We start from the raw sequence: 12,242 nt of genomic DNA, 5'->3' as shown, positions 1-12,242 counted from the left end.
TTCAGTGCCTCTCCCGAAAATCTCCCAGGGCAACCATTCTCCCGAATTTCTACCGATTTCCACCCGGACAACAATATTGGGGGCGTGCCTTAAAGGCACTGCCTTTAGCGTTCTCTACAACCTGTCGTCACGTCCGCTTTTCCTCCATAAAAACAGCGTGCCGGCCCAGTCACAAAATATATGCGGCTTTTACACACACACAAGTAAATGCAGGCATACTTGGTCAACAGCCATAAAGGTCACACTGAGGGTGGACGTATAAACAACTTTAACACTGTTACAAATATGCGCCACACTGTGAACCAACACCAAACAAGAATGACAAACACATTTCGGGAGAACATCCGCACCGTAACACAACATAAACACAACAGACAAATACCCAGAACCCCTTGCAGCACTAACTCTTCCGGGACGCTACAATATACACCCCCGCTACCACCAAACCCCGCCCACACTTTTATTAGTAGATTGCACAGTACAGTACATATTCCGTACAATTGACCACTAAATGGTAACACCCGAATAAGTTTTTCAACTTGTTTAAGTCTGGGTTCACGTTAATCAATTCATGGTAATGTTACATTGTTTAATGCATCCAGTGGGGCATCACAACAAAATTAGGCATATTAATGTGTTAATTCCATGACTGTATATATCGGTATCGGTTGGTATCGGAATCGGTAATTAAGAGTTGGACAATATCGGAATATCGGATATCGGCAAAAAAGCCATTATCGGACATCTCTAAAATAAACTATTCATTGCTCAAACGGCACAATTGTTGAGCACAGACCTACTTCCGTTTCCTGTCTGCAGCGCTGAGACTTCTGGGTAATGTAGTATATAAACATTTACCTCCTCTGTATTTGTATATTTATTTAACCTTTATTTATCCAAGGTAAGGCAATTAAAAACAGAATTTTATTTACAATGCTGACCTAGTAAAGAGGCAGCATTTACATTTTAGAGATGTTGAAGTGTGATGATAATCTCTCATTATCGCTCATCTACCAACAAAAATTACCGCTTTAGATCACTTTTAGCAGTTCACAAATGCTCGTAATGTGCAGGGGTAAATGTGTTGGAATGTTTAAAGTGGACAAACAAGTATAATAAAGTTTGGTATGGTATGGTATGGTATGCTAAAATGAGAATGTCTGCAACTTGTGGACAAGAAAGCAGACAGTGGACAATAAGGAAGCGTTTGGTGGCGTTTCTTTCTGTAAGTACAATTAATTATATTAATATGAATTATAATATATTAATATTATATTAATTATTATCACATTAGTTATATTGTATTAAAAAAGTACAGTACTTTGACAATGAGGTCTAAGTATGTGCTTTACTGCCCTCTAGTGTCTACATTTAAGTATGTGTGATATAAAATAAGTAAAACATCAATACAGTATTTGTTTTCCAATTTTTGTTGAAATCCTGTGCTTTTTTTTTAACTTAGTGTTACAAGGAACACTTCAAACATTGATAACAAATTCATAAATTCCCAAGTTTTTTTTTTTTTGTTTGTTAAAAAGATAAGCCTCAAAACATCGCACCTTTTGCCCCAATTTTCGGAAAAAAGTTTCCACGATTTGAAGCCTTATAGGCCGTGACAATCGCCAAAAAAAGCCTGCGGTACCCTGAAGGGACTAAATAAAAAAACGACTGTAAAACAGGGATACATTTTAAGCGAAATCCCTATCCTACAAAAATTGGGGTTTACAATAACTGAGTTACCACTGTATTCTTAATCATTAGTAAGTGTAAAGACTAAAAATCTGTCGATTTTACGGTAACTAACTGGCAGCCCAGTTGCCAGAATGTTACGGTGAAATTTATGGAGGTTTTTACACCGAATTTTACCGTAAAATCTACAGTCATTGTTTTTATATTGCATTACATTAAAACAGTACCGCTTTTATTTTTATGTTAAAATTCTGGCGACTGAGCTGCCAGTTTTTTACTGTAAAAAGTCATTTTACAGTGCGTTACTGTAAATTGAAAAACAGTAACATGTTTATTTTTACTGTAAAAGTCTGCCGATTGAGCTGCCAGATTTTTAGACTTAGACTTAGACAAACTTTAATGATCCACAAGGGAAATTGTTCCACACAGTAGCTCAGTTACAATGATGGAAAGTGTAAGGATGGAAAGGACAATGCAGGTATAAATAGACTAAATATAGCGATATAAAATATAACATATACACGTAATATTTACATAATATATGTACAGTATATTATATATACTGATATATTATGCTATATTATGTCTATATCATATATACAATATATAACAATTACCATGTACAATATTACAGTATATGTGACAGCTGCAGCATAAAATAGAGAGTAAATCCAGCAGAAAATGGAAAATAGACATTAAAAACAAAGAGAATGCAAAGTCTATTGTTATTTTTACAGTCTACAAATGTAAGGATAACTTGCTTTCAAACCATAATTTAAGCAGGTGCTGTGAATGTATTTTTATTTTAACGAGAACATTTTTGAAAATGTACTCTGATTATATCGTATTTGCTGCATTATTAGATATTACAATTGAAAAGATATGCATTTGCATTCACTACTTATGTACTACTACATATTTCTTTTGTCAAAATGGAAAGAACAAATTAATTCAGTAAGAAAAGATAAAGTACTATTGACATCATTTTCCCAGACTTTCAAGGGCGAAATGAAATGACATAGCGGGCCAGAAATGGCCCCCAGGCCTTGAGTTTGACATTGGTGGTTTAGCATGTATCTACATTGTATTGGTTTTGGTATCTTTAATCTACAAAATGTTTTAAAGTGGCCCCCGCATTCTCTGTATGTGGCCCTCACTGGAAAAAGATGGACACCCTTGCCTTAGTATGTCACAATAAGTTACATGTGTGGTTCTATGGTTATCATCACACTTTACCATCACTCATTGGCGCCATTGGATCTAGATCAGGGGTGTCCAAACTTTTTCCAGCGAAGGCCGCATACATAAAAATTTAAGGATGCAGGGGCCACTTGGATGCATTTTGTACATTGACAATACTAAAACCACTACAATATAGGTCAATCAATATTTACTAATTCTATGTAATTTTTCCCTAAATTAAGCATTTTCAAGTGTAAAAATGGCCAAATGAAGTCAAAATACCAAAACTATAGTAGTATTGGGAACTAGACAAGACAAAAGCAATCAGTATCATGGCCACTGATTGGCTTTTTTGACCAACTTTGCAGCCAAACACCTCAGACTGAAATAACTTGGTATTTGACTCGTGCTCACTTTTAGCGTGCTAACGTCAAAATGCTACATGCTACTATTAACACGCTAACTTTTTTAGCCAATTATGTCATATGACTCGGTATGTGACACATGCTAACTGTTAGCATGCTAATGTTTTTAGCCAATTTTACAGCCAAACACCTCAGAGTTTTATATCTTGGCGCCTAACACACGGTAATTGTTAGCATGCTAGAATTAGCGTTCTAACAAACTGACATTAGAACGTTAACTTTTTTTGTCAATTTAACCGCCAAACACCTGAGTCTTATAACTCGGTCCTTGATACATGCTAACTAACATGCTAACTTTTTTTTTGCTATTTTTGTATGCGTACGCTTCCTAGTCATATGACTTGGTACTTGACGCTTTTTAGCCAATTATGTCATATGACTCGGTACGTGACACATGCTAACTGTTAGCATGCTAATGTTTTTAGCCAATTTTACAGCCAAACACCTCAGAGTTTTATATCTTGGCGCCTAACACACGGTAATTGTTAGCATGCTAGAATTAGGGTTCTAACAAACTGACATTAGAACGGTAACTTTTTTTGTCAATTTAACCGCCAAACACCTGAGTCTTATAACTCGGTCCTTGATACATGCTAACTAACATGCTAACTTTTTTTTTGCTATTTTTGTATGCGTACGCTTCCTAGTCATATGACTTGGTACTTGACGCTTGCAGTTAACAGTTAGCATTTAATTTCAGCTTGCACAATTTAGCATCCACACACAATTTCTCCCAAAATTGCATATCCTACTTTTTTTTGTGAAAAATTTTGCAGCCAAACACCTCAGACTCAAATACCTTGGTACTTGACACATGCTCACTTTTAGCATGCTCACTTTTAGCATGCTAACGTCAAAATGCTACATGCTACCATAAACACGCTAACTTTTTTAGCTAATTTTGTCATATGACTTGGTATGTGACTCATGCTGACTGTTAGCATGCTAACATTAGTATTCTAGCATGCTAATGTTTTTAGCCAATTTTACAGCCAAACACCTTAGAGTTCTATATCTTGGTACTTGCCGGGAGGTTGTCGGGAGAGGCGCTGAATAACGGGATTCTCCCGCTAAAAACGGGAGGGTTGGCAAGTATGCCTCAGACTCAAATAACTTGGTATTTGACAGGTGCTCACTGTTAGCACGCTAACGTTAAAATGCTACATGCAACCATTAACACGCTAACTTTTTAAACCAATTTTGTCATATGACTTGGTACGTGACACATGATAACTTTTATCATGCTAACGTTAGCATTCTAGCATGCCAACGTTTTTAGCCAATTTTACAGCCAAACACCTCAGAGTTCTATATCTTGGTACCTGACACACGGTAATTGTTAGCATGCTAGAATTAGCTTTTTTAGGCAATTTTACAGCCCAACACCTGAGTCCTACAACTTGGTCCTTGATACATGCTAACTAACATGCTAAGTTTTTTAGCTAATTTTGCATGCGTACGCTTTCTAGTCATATGACTTGGTACTTACTCGACGCTTGCAGCTAACAGTTGAGTCGAGTTGAGTTTGTTTATTTCGAACATGCATACATACGACATGATACATCACAATTTCCAGTTTCTCTATTCAACACGTTCGAAAAGGAGTAGGAAGAAGCAGAGCTTATTTAATCCTACCCCTTTTCCTTTACATAGCAGTTGCTAAAACTTTTGTTCACTTCCTGTTCTCAATTTATTCACAATAAATAAGTAATAACAACAAATAAGTAAATACATATTTGTGAAGTAAGTTATATTTCATATGGTGATATAAGTAAGATGATCTAGAAAATGGATGGATGGATGAAATAAATTCAGAATGTTTATCATGGTTCTTCTTCTTTGTACTTTGTAAACACTTTAAGTTGGAAGAGTTTCTTGAAGTGGATTCAATTAGTACATTGTTTGATTTCTTTGCTTAATCCATTCCATAATTTATTCCATATACTGAAGGTCTTAAGTGCTGTACTTTCGTACAAATGTTTTAAATACAATTTTTCTCTAAGATCTAAGATTTCTCAGTCAGCATTTAAGCATTTTAGCATTCACACGCAAGTTCTCCCAAAATTGCATATCCTACTGTTTTTTTGTGAAATGTTCTAATCTGCAATGTTTTGTATTTTGTCTTTGGAATGTGCCAAGAAAAAACGAGCTGTGGGCCCTAAACGGCCTCCGGTCGGCACTTTGGACACTTCTGATCTAGATAGCTTTTGCTCGACTTTTGAGGTGTGTTTTTTTCAGAAAATGTTGGCTGCAATTTTAAAAGTTCCAAAGCCTACCTTTAATCCAAAGTAAAAACGTAAATACAGGTATTTGTTATTTTGTTCTGTGTTATATGTGTTTTATGATGCACGATTGCACCAAGTAAAATTCCTAGTTTGTGAACCCGTTCTCAAACAATGGCAATAAAAACTATTCTGATTCTGATTCTAAATACAGAGTATGCAAGACTTCACCAGGATGTGATACCTTGGCAAACTCAACATAAGGCCACATTGTAAGGCAGTGGACTGCCCTTAAAGACAGACGTGACTTTCAAAATAAACCCTGAAGCCCACAGAGTTCCTCAAAAACCCCCAGAATAGAGAAACTGAAGGGAGGCGATACTTTCAGGAATGGTTGGTATTCTGAAAGGTTTTCATCCCCAAGATTATTTCTGTCTCAGAGAGACATGCGTTGGCCTATCAGAGCTCTCATACGGTATCTACTATCACAACATGCTTACAAAGGGAGTATGTAATTGCACCCTCAAGTTCATTAGAATATTCACTCAAGATTTAGAAATGAATTAAAAATTATTTTGATTGCACAAGTGAGCTTTCATAAAGGTATACTTCTCAAAGGTCTCTGACTGCCAAACAAACTTCACCCAATCAAAACAACATAAGAACGCCGTTTAAATACCACAGTAAGTATGTCATAAAAAATGACAAATATAAAAAGGACTTACCCTTTATTTATGGCACACTCTGCACACTCTGTCGCGGTTGTTCTTTCCTCACTAGTGTGGCAAAACTTCCCAAGCTTTTTCTCCACCAAAAAAGCTCCTCTCTCTCCCTACTTCCACATGGGGGCACAACATGTGACTGACGTTGCACCTGATAAAACAAATGCTGACATCTAGCGGCGAATAAAAGGAGAGCACCTCAAAGTAGACACAATATGGCCTTTGAATTATTGCCTTGATGTAATGACATATTATTATATATTGCAGTGTACTTACCGTTTGTTATTTTATAATTAACACATTTTATTTCTTGCATTGAGTCCTCATTATAGATTATCAAGAGTTTTTTCTTTACTAAAAAACATTTTTATTTTTTTACATCGATTCCATAGGAGTGTTTGCACTATATTCGTCCACTACTTATTTATGTACACTATTGGATATTAAACTATTTTATCATCCTGTTAATTGTGTTTGACTTTGCTTTTTACAGCTGTAACATGTCATGTTCGCATATCTGGCCACCATCTGGTTGAGTACAGCCTGAAAGTAGAATAATTACATGACAACAAGAGAATTTAGTGTTGGCCCTGTGATGAGCTAGTGACTTGTCCAGGGTGTATCCCGCCTACCACCCGAATGCAGCTGAGATAGGCTCCAGCACCCCCGCAACCCCGAAATGGACAAGCGGTAGAAAATGGATGGATGGATCAGTCTAGAACAGGGGTCCCCAAACTTTTGGACTCGAGGGCCGCATTGGGTTAAAAAAAATCTGTCCGGGGACCGGGCTGTATGTATGTATATATACATATATATATATATATATATATATATATATATATATATATATATATATATAGTGGGGCAAAAAAGTATTTAGTCTTTTTTGCCCCACTATATATATATATATATATATATAGTGGGGCAAAAAAAATATTTAGTCAGCCACCGATTGTGCAAGTTCTCCCACTTAAAATGATGACAGAGGTCTGTAATTTTCATCATAGGTACACTTCAACTGTGAGAGACAGAATGTGAAAAATACATCCAGGAATTCACATTGTAGGATTTTTAAAGAATTTATTTGTAAATTATGGTGGAAAATAAGTATTTGGTCAATAACAAAAATTCAACTCAATACTTTGTAATATAACCTTTGTTGGCAATAACAGAGGTCAAACGATTACTATAGGTCTTTACCAGGTTTGCACACACAGTAGCTGGTATTTTGGCCCATTCCTCCATGCAGATCTTCTCGAGAGCAGTGATGTTTTGGGGCTGTCGCCGAGCAACACGGACTTTCAACTCCCTCCACAGATTTTCTATGGGGTTGAGGTCTGGAGACTGGCTAAGCCACTCCAGGACTTTCAAATGCTTCTTACGGAGCCACTCCTTCGTTGCCCAGGGCGGTGTGTTTGGGATCATTGTCATGCTGGAAGACCCAGCCACGTTTCATCTTCAAAGCTCTCACTGATGGAAGGTTTTGGCTCAAAATCTCACGATACATGGCCCCATTCATTCTTTCCTTAACACGGATCAGTCGTCCTGTCCCCTTAGCAGAAAAACAGCCCCAAAGCATGATGTTTCCACCCCCATGCTTCACAGTAGGTATGGTGTTCTTGGGATGCAACTCAGTATTCTTCTTCCTCCAAACACGACGAGTTGAGTTTATACCAAAAAGTTCTATTTTGATTTCATCTGACCACATGACATTTTCCCAATCCTCTGCTGTATCATCCATGTGCTCTCTGGCAAACTTCAGACGGGCCTGGACATGCAGTGGCTTAAGCAGGGGGACACGTCTGGCACTGCAGGATTTGATTCCCTGTCGGCGTAGTGTGTTACTGATGGTAACCTTTGTTACTTTGGTCCCAGCTCTCTGCAGGTCATTCACCAGGTCCCCCCGTGTGGTTCTGGGATTTTTGCTCACCTTTCTCGTGATCATTTTGACCCCACGGGATGAGATCTTGCGTGGAGCCCCAGATCGAGGGAGATTATCAGTGGTCTTGTACGTCTTCTAGTGATGGGTTGATGAGGCCTCATGAAGCGTTTCGACACATTGCAAAACGGTATTGATACTGTGTCGATACTGTGTCACTAAATACTGACATCTGCTGGACATTAAAAATCCCTACAGGCAACCTATGGACCGACTCAACTGACACTGATTTTATGACCTAGTATATACAATAATATAAACCAAGTCATTGTATTTCATTTAGGATTATTTAATATCTTCATTTAAATAAAAATATATGTTTATCTTTTTTAGATACAGTCAAATAATGTGAACATGTATCATGACTAGGATGGTAGAAGGTGGGGATTGAACCCCAGTAACCGAATGCTGGCACGGCCACGCTACCAACTTCGCCACGCCGTCATTCCTTTACCTTCTCTAGTAACAGTAGTGATGGGTCCTGCAACACAGATGCATAGGCGCATGCGTCGAGCTCATAGAGCGAAACCCTGTGTCGGTGCGCGTACCGCTTTTAGAAAGTCACGTGACCGATCATGAGCTGCTTTGGTCACGTGACCGATACGCGAACTGTATCGCACTGACGCCTCCTCTGTGCCCTGTGAGCAACATTCCCTCTAAGGTGCGCGCCTGCGCAATTGCGCAGTGCGCAAGCGTCCTCCGCGCACACCGTGCGCCGCACAGCCAATATATGCCGCGCACCAAATCAAACCCATCTGAATTCTAAACAAAATAAACACATTTATTCTGGGTAATTTTGAAATGCAACTTTGAGTGACAGTGACAACAAGCGGCCCTAACGGTGTTCGTCAACAACACGCATTGCGCCGCTTCCTAATAAACAGTTTGACGCGCAGGCGTCAGTGCGATACAGTTCATGAGCGGTCACGTGACCAGAACAGCTCATGAGCGGTCACGTGACCAAAACAGCTCGTGTTCGGTCACGTGACTTTCTAAAAGCGATACGCGCACCGACACAGGGTATCGCTCTATGAGCTCGACGCATGCGCCGATGCATCGGTGTTGCCGGACCCATCACTAACGTCTTCCATTTTCTGATAATTGCTCCCACAGTTGATTTTTTCACACCAAGCTGCTTGCCTATTGTAGATTCACTCTTCACAGTCTGGTGCAGGACTGCAGGTCTACAATTATTTTCCTGGTGTCCTTCGACAGCTCTTTGGTCTTGGCCATAGTGGAGTTTGGAGTCTGACTGTTTGAGGCTGTGGACAGGTGTCTTTTATACAGATAACGAGTTCAAACAGGTGCCATTAATACAGGTAACGAGTGGAGGACAGAAGAGCTTCTTAAAGAAGAAGTTACAGGTCTGTGAGAGCCAGAGATCTTCCTTGTTTGAAGTGACCAAATACTTATTTTCCACCATAATTTACAAATAAATTCTTTAAAATTCCTACAATGTGAATTCCTGGATTTTTTTTTCACATTCTGTCTCTCACAGTGGAAGTGTACCTATGATGATTACAGACCTCTGTCATCATTTTAAGTGGGAGAATTTGCACAATGGGTGGCTGACTAAATACTTTTTTGCCGCACTATTTATATATATATCCATATATATCCATCCCCCCCCCCCCCCCCCCCACCCCCTGGGCAACTGGTGCAATGGACGTCGAGTGGATCTAGTTAATAGTGTGAGAGTCCAGTCCATAGTGGGGTCAGCAGGCGATCATCTTGAGTGGAGACAAGTCAGCAGCGCAGATACACCATCAACTTGATTGATTGATTGATTGAAACTTTTATTAGTAGATTGCAAAGGAAGCGAATACATTATATCAAACAGTACAGTTCAGTGTTTCCCATAAACTGCCAAGATACCTGTGGCGGTGGGGGCGTGGCTATGGGCGTGGTCATCATGACATCATCGATTAATTTGCATAATTTACTACAATGATCTGATTTTCTCTAAAAAGGCTAAAAAAATGTATACTTACTAATTAATAATAACAGTTTTGTTTTAAACGTCCATCCATCCATCCATCCACTTTACAATATAATTACAACACTTTATGTATATATTTATATACAGATTTGAACAATAAGTTATTCACTGGAATATATTTGTTAATTGTGGTTCTTACAAAAAATATATCTTATAAAATATAAAAGCTAAAATGTCTCTTAAAGCTCTGCCCCTTTAATTAGTGCATACTAAATAATTTAACTTTAGCCTACTACTACAACCATATTATTTACCAGCAACATAAAGTGAAACAGAGGCAGAGGTGTCCTGCCACAGTCAGTAACAAATAAACAGAAAACAGTAGTGGTAAAATACAAGTAAGGCAACAAGAGAAGTATCCTACACTTCTCTTTTGTAAAGTAAATCTGAACAGCCTATATGGGCATCTACATCAACTATATGATTTGCCTGAGAAGCTGGACAGGACACAAAAAAATATATATATATATTATTTTTTATTTAATTCTTTCGTGGCGGGCCGCCACAAATAAATGAATGTGTGGGAAACACTGCAGTTTACACAGTACAGTACATATTCCGTACAATTGACCACTAAATGGTAACACCCGAATACGTTTTTCAACTTGTTTAAGTCGGGGTCCACAAATAACTCTGGCACCGGTGGGATTCGAACCCATGCCTCCGGAGAGACTGGTGCACAGATGAGTGGTCCACCCCGGGTCCTGACTTTGAACAGCTGGCACGTCATCTGTGGTCACCGAATATCCTCTCTACGCAGGAGAGGGGGGCAGAGCAGAAAAGAGACGGCAGATCAACTGGTCTAAAAGGGGGGTCTATTTAAAGGCTGGAGTATACGAATGGGGGAAGCACGGTGACACAGGGGTTAGTGCGTCTGCCTCACAATGTGAAGGTCCAGGGTTCGATCCTGCGCTCTGGATCTTTCTGTGTGGAGTTTGCATGTTCTCCCCGTGACTGTGTGGGTTCCCTCCGGGTACTCCGGCTTCCTCCCACCTCCAAAGACATGCACCTGGGGATAGGTTGATTGGCAACACTAAATGGTCCCTAGTGTGCGAATGTGAGTGTGAATGTTGTCTGTCTATCTGTGTTGGCCCTGCTATGCAGATGGCGACTTGTCCAGGGTGTACTCCGCCTTCCGCCCGAATGCAGCTGAGATAGGCTCCAGCGACCCAGAAAGGGACAAGCGGTAGAAAATGGATGGATGGATGGAGTATACAAATGAGTTTTAGGATGGGACTTGTCACGAGGAGAACATGCAAGCTCCACACACAAACATACTCAATTTATGTTTGTTTTTTCATCCATCCATCCTTTTTCTACCGCTTGTCCCTGTCGGGGTGGCGGGGGGGTGCTGGAGCCTATCCCAGTTGCACTCGGGCGTAAGGCGGGTTTTTCAAAACAAAAATTATAGGGCTGTGAATCTTTGGGTGTCCCACGATTCGTTTCAATATCGATTCTTGGGGTCACGATTCGATTCAAAATCTTTTTTTTTTTAATTCAACACGATTCTCGATTCAAAAACGATTTTTTTTCCCGATTCAAAACGATTCTCTGTTCATTGAATACATAGGATTTCAGCAGGATCTACCCCAGTCTGCTGACATGCAAGCAGAGTAGTAGATTTTTGTAAAAAGCTTTTATAATTGTATAGGACAATGTTTTATCAACTGATTGCAATAATGTAAATTTGTTTTAACTATTAAATGAACCAAAAATATGACTTATTTTATCTTTGTGAAAATATTGGACACAGTTTGTTGTCAAGCTTATGAGATGCGATGCAAGTGTAAGCCACTGTGACACTATTGTTCTTTTTTACATTTTTTTTATAAATGTCTAATGATAATGTCAATGAGGGATTTTTAATTACTGCTATGTTGAAATTGTAACTAATATTGATACTGTTGTTGATAATATTCATTTGTGTTTCACTACTTTTGGTTTGTTCTGTGTCGTGTTTGTGTCTCCTCTCAATTGCTCTGTTTATTGCAGTTCTGTGTGTTGCTGGGTCGGGTTTGGTTTTGGAATTGAAATTGGATTGCATTGTTATGGTATTGCTGTGTA

The 12,242-nt window shown here is 38.9% G+C and overlaps 1 protein-coding gene across 1 annotated transcript in view; it reads right to left on the bottom strand.

The window, feature by feature from the left end:
• Positions 1-6,364, bottom strand: part of LOC133639360 (tetraspanin-4-like) — a 467,820-nt gene extending 461,456 nt beyond the window's left edge. Inside the window, exon 1 of the mRNA XM_062032630.1 lies at positions 6,244-6,364. The gene's annotated coding sequence lies outside the window, so the exon portion shown is untranslated. The remainder of the gene's footprint in view (positions 1-6,243) is intronic.
• Positions 6,365-12,242: the final 5,878 nt, after the last annotated feature.

Source organism: Entelurus aequoreus, linkage group LG02 (genome assembly GCF_033978785.1).
Source record: "Entelurus aequoreus isolate RoL-2023_Sb linkage group LG02, RoL_Eaeq_v1.1, whole genome shotgun sequence".
Lineage (NCBI taxonomy): Eukaryota > Metazoa > Chordata > Actinopteri > Syngnathiformes > Syngnathidae > Entelurus > Entelurus aequoreus.
The sequence above is the reverse complement of the archived record's forward strand: the minus strand, read 5'-3'. Positions and strand labels throughout refer to the sequence as shown.